At 41.9% G+C, this 11,921-nt stretch overlaps 1 long non-coding RNA gene across 1 annotated transcript; it reads right to left on the bottom strand.

The window, feature by feature from the left end:
- On the bottom strand, positions 1–10,466 carry LOC138949052 (uncharacterized). Its single transcript, XR_011450150.1, has 6 exons — positions 9,698–10,466; positions 9,039–9,107; positions 7,809–7,902; positions 6,665–6,835; positions 6,112–6,211; positions 1–1,940 (listed from the first exon to the last, which is right to left on the bottom strand). It is a non-coding gene; the product is annotated as an uncharacterized lncRNA (long non-coding RNA).
- Between the last annotated feature and the right edge of the window lie 1,455 nt (positions 10,467–11,921).

Below are 11,921 nucleotides of genomic sequence, written 5' to 3'. Positions count from 1 at the left end.
TCACTTTTTCCTCCACGTTTTAATTTTGGCAATATCATTAACCCAGGATTGCAAAGCAGGGATCATTTGTCAATTTCATAACAACGTACATACAATTTCAGCTGGTCACTTCAATAAAATGTGCATCACCACAGGTTTCTGCTGGAATGACAGTGTCTTATCTGTCAACACAAAATACACACACACAAAATGAGTGTGATGCTGTATGCCTCCTAACAGATCCTAACTTCACCCTCCAAACCTCCCTGCAGATGTATGTTCTGTGCACAAAAATAACCTTTTAAAATATACAAAATGCAGACGACATTTCTACATTTGTAGTTGTGCTGCAGACCTGTTTACCCCCATAAGTGTTTTGGAGTAATGCTCACTGCTCAGCCCCAAAAATAGTAATCCTGGTACAAAAATAGTAATCATCCAGCATTCGTCGCCAATTACAACGCACATGACAACTGTGTCTGCGAAACGCAATCATGCACATATATCCATCATTCACAAACAAAACACATCAGTCAGTTTTTGTAGTCATCATAATGTCAAAGAAGATTACATCAAAAGCACATGCATCACTTCTTCTTTTTCTTTTGCTCGTAGTAGGCCTTTTTCAGTGTGTCAAGCACTTCTCTACTGTACTTGCGCTTGCTGAAGGTACTGAACTTGTCAAATTCAGGTGCACGGAGCCCCTGGGGCTTTTAGTCATACCTCAGGCAGCTATCTGTTAGAAGAACTACCAAGTTTCATTGACTTGCACCCAAAGAGTCAAGAACTGCGATTTTTTTACGAATCAATTTCGTACTCGGACCCGGCTGGTCTTGACCTATTTTTGGATCTAAATTTAGATCAGGTAGATCACCACATCATGCACAAAAAGACACGTCACTAGCAAACTATGTCAGACATCATCATGAGTTTGTATAAAACAAAATGGAGGCCGGAATCACTCAGTTGAATCGAACTCCGACCAAACACCACGTAATAACTAGGTTAATTTATGCACTCGCGTGAACAAGAAACTGTCGAGCTTCACAGATGTCGTCGTTGGGTAGTTTTACTACCATAGGAGGATTTTTGAACTGTAAATGCACTCAGCTGCAACAAAAACGCAAAACGAAGGCTGTAAGCTGCACTGTGCCTTTAAGTAGCTCAACACAATGATCGCAGCCCAGGGTGCTAACACAGTTTGGAAGGTCAAGGTTTTATAGTATGCTTCACTAACGGGATCTTATAAAAAAAGCTAAAACATTTACCACTGAAGAAAAACCATCTCTGAACAATTCAAAATTGTCACACTACTAGTTTTACATTTTAAGGATCTTGCCTAGTGCACATCTTTTTATTATGAAACATTTGTATTGTAAACAAAAGAAAACACAATGTCTTGTGATCTGTAAATGTTCTTAATACAGGGAACTTTATACATTGTTCAAGTGAAGTACTGTACAGCCTATTTAGCTTGTTCATTTTCTCCCTATAATCTGCTACAATTCAATAAACTGCTGTAAACTTGTGTGCCCTTAAAGTAGATTTATGTCCTTCTGTGTGGGCACCTTCTTCTTCTTCTTCCTCTTCAGTGTTCAGTGTTTGCATTTGGATGTGTGCTCTCTGGCCAAGTCTTGTTGCACAGGGGTACGGGTGGCAAGAAAAGGCCACCCTCTCAGAACGTGTTGCAGAGTCTGTTCTTCCTACCCTAGCCACAGTCGCACGCTGTAGGTGCAAAACCTATCCTTTTGATGTGTACCTTCAGACAGCAGTGTTCTGTGCAAAGGCGAAAGATGGCTGTCTGTTCTGCGTGAGTAAGATGGGGCTATGGTCTTGAATGAGCTGGTAGCTGTCTGTCTTTAAAAAAAAAAAAAAATAGACATCAAAGAAGCTGCAGCACCAGCCAAGTGTTGACTGTTTTCTTTATGTGTAACCTGGTCCTGGCAGTAGCTGTTGTCCATCTGTAAACAAGCAAGATCATTATTATAATATATTGATGGTGTATTTGTTTTACCCAAAAGACGATTAAAATAACATTTAATTTTTGTTTTAGTTATGTGGCATACATGCAGTGGAACGATCATATCTTGTGATATCTTCCCTCTGAGAAAAAAACTACTATTCAAAATGTACTTTTACATACTTTTTTGTTAACTTAGGCTTTTGAAGATCCACATCCAATCCTGCCACAATGTAGGCACAATCATAGGCTAAAATTGTCAGGGTTATTTACCATCGAACTGTCCTCAACATTCTATGCTGACACACACACATGCACACACACACTGGCACAGACACATAACTTGACTTCACTTAGGAAGGTTATGTGATGCTTAAATCATTTGTCTTGCCACTAGTTCATCACAAGTAACCACTGTGTTTATTGCTGGTATGTGCTTAAATGGAGGGATAGTCTTATCCCATGGTAAAACATTTTTTTTTTTTAAAAAGCCTGGCAGGTGATGTGAGATGTGAGCCAAACTGTGTTCACGAAAAGCAGCCGGCCTTTAATAACACAAAGCTGTCTCTGTACACAATTCTGCTTTTACACATGCTATCCCTTAACTTGGATTCATACCAAAAATCAAGCCTGGTTTCATAGGAAACAGTCAGAATGTTGATTCAGCATTTAGAATGATAATCTTATTTCATGTACACGCCTTGGCAAATCTGACAATTAAGTAAGCAGAAGTTTTCTTCACGGGACGGATTTGCTCATTTTATTATGTAGCAATGCACTTCACTTGGTCACATACACCCCCCCCCCCCTCTGTGCACAGTGATAGTTTCAAACAAGGAATTCTGTAAACACAGGGGTGGTCAAATACACCCCCCCCCCTTCCCTCTGTGCACAGTGATAGTTTTAAACAAGGAATTCTGTAAACACAGGGGTGGTCAAATACACCCCCCCCCTTCCCTCTGTGCACAGTGATAGTTTTAAACAAGGAATTCTGTAAACACAGGGGTGGTCAAATACACCCCCCCCCTTCCCTCTGTGCACAGTGATAGTTTTAAACAAGGAATTCTGTAAACACAGGGGTGGTCAAATACACCCCCCCTTCCCTCTGTGCACAGTGATAGTTTTAAACAAGGAATTCTGTAAACACAGGGGTGGTCAAATACACCCCCCCACCTTCCCTCTGTGCACAGTGATAGTTTTAAACAAGGAATTCTGTAAACACAGGGGTGGTCAAATACACCCCCCCCCTTCCCTCTGTGCACAGTGATAGTTTTAAACAAGGAATTCTGTAAACACAGGGGTGGTCAAATACACCCCCCCCCCCCTTCCCTCTGTGCACAGTGATAGTTTTAAACAAGGAATTCTGCTGTAAACACAGGGGTGGTCAAATCCACCCCCCCCCCCCTTCTCTCTGTGCACAGTGATAGTTTTAAACAAGGAATTCTGTAAACACAGGGGTGGTCAAATACACCCCCCCCCCTTCCCTCTGTGAACAGTGATAGTTTTAAACAAGGAATTCTGTAAACACAGGGGTGGTCAAATACACCCCCCCCCCTTCCCTCTGTGCACAGTGATAGTTTTAAACAAGGAATTCTGTAAACACAGGGGTGGTCAAATACACCCCCCCTTCTTCCCTCTGTGCACAATGATAGTTTTAAACAAGGAATTCTGTAAACACAGGGGTGGTCAAATACACCCCCCCCCTTCCCTCTGTGCACAGTGATAGTTTTAAACAAGGAATTCTGTAAACACAGGGGTGGTCAAATACACCCCCCCCCCTTCCCTCTGTGCACAGTGATAGTTTTAAACAAGGAATTCTGCTGTAAACACAGGGGTGGTCAAATCCACCCCCCCCTTCCCTCTGTGCACAGTGATAGTTTTAAACAAGGAATTCTGTAAACACAGGGGTGGTCAAATACACCCCCCCCTTCCCTCTGTGAACAGTGATAGTTTTAAACAAGGAATTCTGTAAACACAGGGGTGGTCAAATACACCCCCCCCCCTTCCCTCTGTGCACAGTGATAGTTTTAAACAAGGAATTCTGTAAACACAGGGGTGGTCAAATACACCCCCCCCCTTCCCTCTGTGCACAGTGATAGTTTTAAACAAGGAATTCTGTAAACACAGGGGTGGTCAAATACACCCCCCCTTCTTCCCTCTGTGCACAATGATAGTTTTAAACAAGGAATTCTGTAAACACAGGGGTGGTCAAATACACCCCCCCTTCCCTCTGTGCACAGTGATAGTTTTAAACAAGGAATTCTGTAAACACAGGGGTGGTCAAATACACCCCCCCCTTCCCTCTGTGCATAGTGATAGTTTTAAACAAGGAATTCTGTAAACACAGGGGTGGTCAAATACACCCCCCCTTCTTCCCTCTGTGCACAATGATAGTTTTAAACAAGGAATTCTGTAAACACAGGGGTGGTCAAATACACCACCCCCTTCCCTCTGTGCACAGTGATAGTTTTAAACAAGGAATTCTGTAAACACAGGGGTGGTCAAATACACCCCCCCTTCTTCCCTCTGTGCACAATGATAGTTTTAAACAAGGAATTCTGTAAACACAGGGGTGGTCAAATACACCCCCCCTTCCCTCTGTGCACAGTGATAGTTTTAAACAAGGAATTCTGTAAACACAGGGGTGGGACTCTCTTGTGATGAAAAAGGAGGAAATCCCTTTTTTTCCAGGGGGTTCGGGGGCATGTTACCCTGAATTTTGGTTAAATGGTACATTAAAATCTGTGCAATCTGACAAAAAAGACATTCTCCACACTCCCCAACCTCCCCCCCCCCCCCCCCCCCTCAAAATTACTATTAGTTATCAGGAGTTTTCAGTCAGCACAATTTAACTCTCAAGCCTCCAGTGTTCTGTTTCATCTCCACGTCTCTCCAAATCATTCAGTCAACAAGTCATAGATATTGTAATGAAATGTGACGCGGAAAAATAGATTACTCCAGCAGAATTCGTAAGTTGTGTCCGCGGAAATCCGCGGAAAAGTCCCACCCCTGAAACAGCACTGCATGGTGCCTTTTCCAGAAATAAATTCATCAAAAAATGTCAACTCACAACAGCAAGAGTCAGTGTGTCGATTGTTCATATGTGACAAAGTTGAGGGATGAGCTTATCCTATGTTAAAGCCTGGCCAGAACTGAGACGGTGACGAGAAGTAGTGTGCCTATAATGACACAATGCTTTCTTCGTAAGCAATTAGATTCAACATCTCAGATCTGGTCAGGCCTATACAAATGCCATCTCTCAACTTGGTCCATACAAAAATCATGAACCTGGCTTAATTCTGTACAGAGTGGGAATTTGTTTTTCTCTTTTTCGAAATCCAAAATAAGCAAAATCAGGTCTTAAAATCAATCAATCAATATGAGGTTTATATCGCGCGTATTCCGTGGGTACAGTTCTAAGAGCAGGGATTTATTTTATCTTTTTATTTTATGCAATTTATATCGTGCACATATTCAAGGCGCAGGGATTTATTTATGCCGTGTGAGATGGATTTTTTTTTACACAATACATCACGCATTCACATCGGCCAGCAGATCGCAGCCATTTCAGCGCATATCCTACTTTTCACGGCCTATTATTCCAAGTCACACGGGTATTTTGGTGGACATTTTTATCTATGCCTATACAATTTTGCCAGGAAAGACCCTTTTGTCAATCGTGAGATCTTTAACGTGCACACCCCAATGTAGTGTACATGAAGGGACCTCGGTTTTTCGTCTCATCCGAAAGACTAGCACTTGAACCCACCACCTAGGTTAGGGAAGGTGGGAGAAAATTGCTAACGCCCTGACCCAGGGTCGAACTCGCAACCTCTCGCTTCCGAGCGCAATTGCGTTACCACTCGGCCACCCAGTCCAAGTCCAAATGGAGCAAGTCTTAAAATGGGAGTGAATTTACAGATGTTATGAACAAGAAGTCTGCGAAAACAGGGTCATTAATAGGAAGGAGTCTTAGATTGGGGTGTCTTAAAAGGGGCAGGGGTGGAGGCCACTGTAATGACCATGAAATAATCAAAATAATACTATCAGTCATCTTATTCTCTACCAAATTTCTAGAGGTCAAGACAATGATATAGATTATTTACTTGTGTCACTGTTAGTGTCATTCTATGAATAACAGACCGATAGAAAGAGAGCTCTGTGTCTTGTACCTGGGTTCGTGCTCAGTTGCTTGAAAATTGACTTGTCAGAGGTTCTTCTTCAGCCTTACACCAGCCTACAGCGGTAGCTTCTACTTCACCAAACTTTGTTCTGAAACAAAACAAATAAAACACATCTTCAGGCTCAAGCATATGTATCAAATCATGATCACACAATTAAACCTTCTTCTTTGGTCAGTACTATTGAAGATTTGTTAATTGTTTCTTGTTCACAAAAGCACTAATCAAAAAAGTGCTCCAGGGGCTTGCAACGCAGTACAATATATTACCTTACTGGGAGAATGCAAGTTTCCAGTACAAAGGACTTAACATTTCTTACATACTGCTTGACTAAAATCTTTACAAACATTGACTATATTCTATACAAGAAACACTTAACAAGGGTAAAAGGAGAAACAGAATCCGTTAGTCGCCTCTTACGACATGCTGGGGGGCATCGGGTAAATTCTTCCCCCTAACCCGCGGGGGGTTGTACAAGATAATGAAATAGAGTGAATTTTGAAGTGCATTCATAATTAAAGCCCAATCATGTGGTTTAACCTACCTAGTCTTGAAAAGCCTGTCCGAGGAAACAGATCAAGCACCCTTCCGCAGACCTTCCTGACGGAAGAGTCTTGGTTGTAACCGCTCACTTTCTAAAGTAGTCCATAAGCAGTTCCATGTGCCTATGTTATCACTGTAACCAGCTCCTTTGTGTACCTGTGATCTGGATGAGCTGCAACACATAAAACTTTCATATGAACACTATGTCAAGTATACCAGTTAGCATCCATCAAACACTGACTGACTGAGGAGCATCACAAGATCTGTTCTAAGGAGGTAACAACTATTGTCACAAAGTGTTTATGATACAGCTGCAGGCACATGGCACTGAGTGGTCAATTGGTGAGGGGGGGGGGGGGCAGAAGTTCTGCTCAGTCTTGTCTGCTGATACTACACTTTGTGGTGGTGTAAGGCAGGGAATCACACCCCAACCACTGGCCCCGCCCACCTGGTGTCGAGTGCCTGTGGATACATCAGTCCCAGTCATGGCTGGCCCCCGGTTGACAACTGCCATGTACGTCATGTACGGGTACATTTACTTTGCAGTACAGATTAGTTTTCAATAGCAATGACATCATGGACGCACACCTGCCCAACGCAGACAAGGACAGCAAAATCAGGGACCAAACGTGATAAAGAGTAACTAATCGTCACAAACATCAAAATGCTTTGCATTTCTTGACCAGATAACAATCATTTCTGGGCAATTGAAGATTATTATTCCACCTACAGGCTATCACCCCCATGGCTGTTACTTGTAACACATTTCATTTCTTAAAATATGTTTTGTAAAGTAATACTGTAGTTAATAGATTTCTCTGAAAGGCACATTCCTTCTCATGAAAACAATTTGGCTCACCGTCTAAGATCTGGTCAGGCTTTAAAATGGGATAAGACATGATCTCTTAACTTGTTCACATACCCACAATGAACGGTCTGGTTGCTCTCTGCGCCAAGTGCGATTGTGTTATGAATAAATGCTGTAAAAGCTACAACTGTACTAGCTCATTTAAAAAAAAAATCACAAAATGTCACTTCACCACAGCAAGCAAACAGTGTGTTTATTTCTGGTATAGAACAGACACACACATACACACACACACACACATACACCAAAGCAACACAAAAGCCCAAAACATGCCTACCATCTAAATGAGGAATCCAGTTCCAACTGTCTTCTGCCAATATAACACTGCCAGAGACACCATGGTGTAGAAAGTCAGTTTAAAGAGAGACTACCTGAAAGAAAAATGATACAATAATAATAAAACACCCAGTGCAATAGACATACTTGCTCGTTAAAGGCTTACTTTACCATGTAAAAACATTTTGCTTCACAGTCTCAGATCTTGTCAGGCTTTTACTTGGGATAAGATCATCCCTCTACTTGGACGAATTGCAACATAGATCAGCTTGAATGCTCTCTGTGCAGAGTGGTTTTTGTTTGTTTGTTAAAGAATTAGTTTTGTTAACAACACTGGTACCTTTTTGTGAAAATATTTCATCACACATTTTAACTCACCACAGCAAGCAGTCACTGAATATATAATTGTTTGTATGTGGCCAAGATGAGGGATTCCATGTTAAAGCATAGCCACATTATACTGTAGTGACAAGGCAAGTGGGCCTTTAAATTGTAAACTGATATATTGTGCATTTTGACTTCTTCATAAATTATAACCCTGATGCAGGCAGTCATCAGTACATGTAGTGGTTTAGTCCCTTGAATGAGAAAAGAATGACTTTGCAAGAAAGAAACTTGGAGTCAAAGTCAAAATACCCTTTAAATTACAAACTATAGATTCAACAGGGTTTGAAGTTAGAAAGCTCTGAAAATAACTCTGCTATTTGAAATTGACTAATAGTATTAACTTATACCGCCATACATGATACACATGTACAGACAAATGAACTAAGGCTTGTGAAGATCCATAATCCTGCTACACAAAGACACAATCATTCAGAGGTTGAAATTGCCAGGGTCATTTTCCATCCCCATGTAGCCTGGATTTAATTACTGGCATGTTTTTCAGTTAAAGAGATGTGTCACTCAGAATGACAGGAGATGGTTCACTCAATGCAGAGCATAATATAACATTGATTTCTTCATGCCATCTGATTTGCAGTTGAATTCACAGGGCGAGAAAAATTCTAGACTGTCCTCAACATTCTATGCTGACTGTAAATTGTAATTATATAATACATCCACCCTAGCTAACTGGTACACTAATCACTTGCTCTGGCTTACTTCTTTTTCCAACATAATAAATCTGTTATTTGTACTTTAGCCTTTTGTGGTAAAATATTCTCATTACCACCAGTTGCACTCACAAGCTATTGCACTAGTGTATTTTGGAAATGATCAAAGGACTTACTTGTGTTCTACAACAGCACCATGTCAGTGTTGCGGGAAGAATGAGGCAGGGCTTGGTAATAACTGAGACCTGCAAGTAAACAGAACATATTTAGAATCCCAGCATGTGTTATAATTTGTGTATATTTATATTATAAGGTCTTACATTGCAATAACAAACACACACACACACATGCACACACTCATTCAATGTGCTCTATGTGCTAAGAATAAGAGTGATTGTTTAATGAATTAACGCTGAAGAAGCTACTAGTTGCTTAAACACATTCATACATAGCAAAATGTCACTTGATCACCACATCAAGCACACTGTATCTTCATTTCTGGTTGTATACATTGTATGCAAGTGGAGGGATGATCTTATTCCATGTAAAATCCTAGCTCAGCTGATCTCTCTCAACTTGGATTCATACCAAAAATCAGGAGCCTGGGTGTTTCTGTTCAGTGGGCATTTCCCTATTTGTTTTATTTGAATGCATTTCTTAAAAAGAACACTTCCTCTGCATAGCCGTCAGGATGTTGGTTCCACCTTTAGGAATGTGTCTTAGTGGACGGACAATCTTATTCCATGTACATGTTCCATTCCTTCGTGCATTATGTGATTCTACTGTATTTTAGTCATAAACAATGACCTTCATTCTAATAAGAAGAGACTATTACCTTTCACCTCGGACGTGTCAACTCATATTTTGCCGCTGAGTCGGTGGACAGTTGCTGGAAACCGAGTCCGTCGTCACACTTCGGGCTTTGGCAACTAAGTTCACTTTGCGGGTCTTTCCCCTTGTAACACCATACTTGTTCGATCACAGTTTCTTTGTTCATCGGCCGAAGCAGGCCCCTCCTTCGCTCCCGTCTCGGCCACAGTTTCCTCAGTGCAGTCGGGCATGAGAGCCCGCCCTTGAACGCACTCTCCCCTGTACCGCATAGTTTTAAACCTCCCCACCTTTTTAATCTCCCTGTTTGCCGGAGCTAACCACTATCGGTAACAGTGACTCAACCGCAGGACTCTGAGACGTTCGCAAGAACCCAGTCCTCTTCGGAAGAAGATGATGATCAAAGATGCATTGCCGACGCCGGCCATGTTGAATTAGTGAAAACCGATACGTGGAAGCGAAACTAACTTATCTTCGGGAATCAATTAGGAAAACTATATGTGTAGTAGGTAGAAAAATGGCATTTAATGAGACAGATAAAACTCGGATCAAATGAGAAAGAAAGAACTATCCAAACTTGCAAGCACAGCCGCGGTAGTCCTAAGTACGTACTGAAGTTCCCGATCCATGTTTTAGTCTAACCAGCGCTGTCTCTAGTCTATAGATGCGCAACAGGATAAGAGATACCCTGAGGTTATAAGTGATACTCCCACATACGTTGCACAAGCATAATTTAACGTTACCTTATGTACGGTCCAACCGGTGTGCAATGGGTGCTCTCTCGGCCTTTATCTTTTGCAGTCTCTCTCTCTCTCTCTCTCTCTCTCTCTCTCTCTCTCTCTCTCTCTCTCTCTCTCTCTCTCTCTCTCTCTCTCTCTCTCTCTCTCTCTCTCTCTCTCTCTCTCTCTCTCTCTCCACAACCCTCGTAAAATAAAATTTGATTTGATTTGATTTGATTTGATTTGATCTCTCTTGCTTGGAAAACGAAGTTTGATTCTCCTTGTCTTCTGTATAGTTGCTCACAGTTAACTCCCATAGTTAGGCTTTAGAAACAAAAGCACACAATTTAACAACTAACCGGCAAGCGGAGGCAGAGTCTTTTTAACATTGTACAATTTTTAAAACAATTCTTAACCTTGGCTGCATAAATCGAGGCAATCGGCAAGCAATATATACGTACAGAAATAGAAAACAAGACCCGGCAGTTTCAAAGAGAAACTGAGGGATGCACACAGCTGCATGTAATGACTTTATAATGAAAAAATAAAAGAGAGTCTTGACAAACTGAACGGATCTAAATTTATATATGTATATTCTCACCTTCACACCCCTTCCCCCCACCACCCCTCCATGTTGTCAGGAAAAATGAGTAAAAAGCCATGCAACGAGCACTAGGCTTATGTCTGCAATCCGCACCGGCCGCCATAACTTTTTCAGCGTTTCCCAGACTGCACCTCTCTCATTAAAGCGTCACAGTGATGAACAGTTATACGTCCAAAGCCTGTGCGGAATCGAGCCATTTTATGTTAATGTCTTCCTGCCCACGTGACGAAACAGACATTTAGGTGATCCAGTTTCCATTTCCAATGATGTTTTGCATCCTGCTGAGTTTGAAATTGCCGTTTAAGTGGTGATGAGGTCGATTTGTTTCAAGTTTGTGCGTGTGTGTGGTCAGTGGTGGGGGAGGGGGAGTGTGTGGGTGTTTGTGTGTGTGTCAGTGTGTTTGTGTGTGTGTCAGTGTGTTTGTGTGTGTGTGTGTGTGTGTGTGTGCCGCGGTGTGTGTGTGAGAGAGAGAGAGATCGAGGCATAGTCAACGAATATAATATACCATGGCCTACACATACAGGTAAAGAGGAACTTTTAGAAATTATGTGTGTACCTGTGACGTCGACAGACTTAAATGACAGAGCTCAACCATCGTAGTACATTTCCGAGAGAGAGAAAGAGAGATGGGGGGGGGGGGGGAGGCGAGAAATACACAGAGAGAGGGAGAGAGAGACAGAGACAGAGACAGAGACAGACACACAGACAGACAGAGAATGGACTGTCGCACACAACCCACTGAACACTTCTATATATATATATACGACTAGTGTCTGTCTGTCTGTCTGTCTGTCTGTCTGTCTGTTCGCGATGCACGGCCAAAGTTCTCGGTGGATCTTTTTCAAATTTGGACACCGTATTCAGCTACACCCCGGACACAACCTCATCGATGAGATATTTCAACACGT

The sequence above is a fragment of the Littorina saxatilis genome, linkage group LG15 (assembly GCF_037325665.1).
Source record: "Littorina saxatilis isolate snail1 linkage group LG15, US_GU_Lsax_2.0, whole genome shotgun sequence".
Lineage (NCBI taxonomy): Eukaryota > Metazoa > Mollusca > Gastropoda > Littorinimorpha > Littorinidae > Littorina > Littorina saxatilis.
This window is presented reverse-complemented; position numbering and strand designations above follow the sequence as displayed.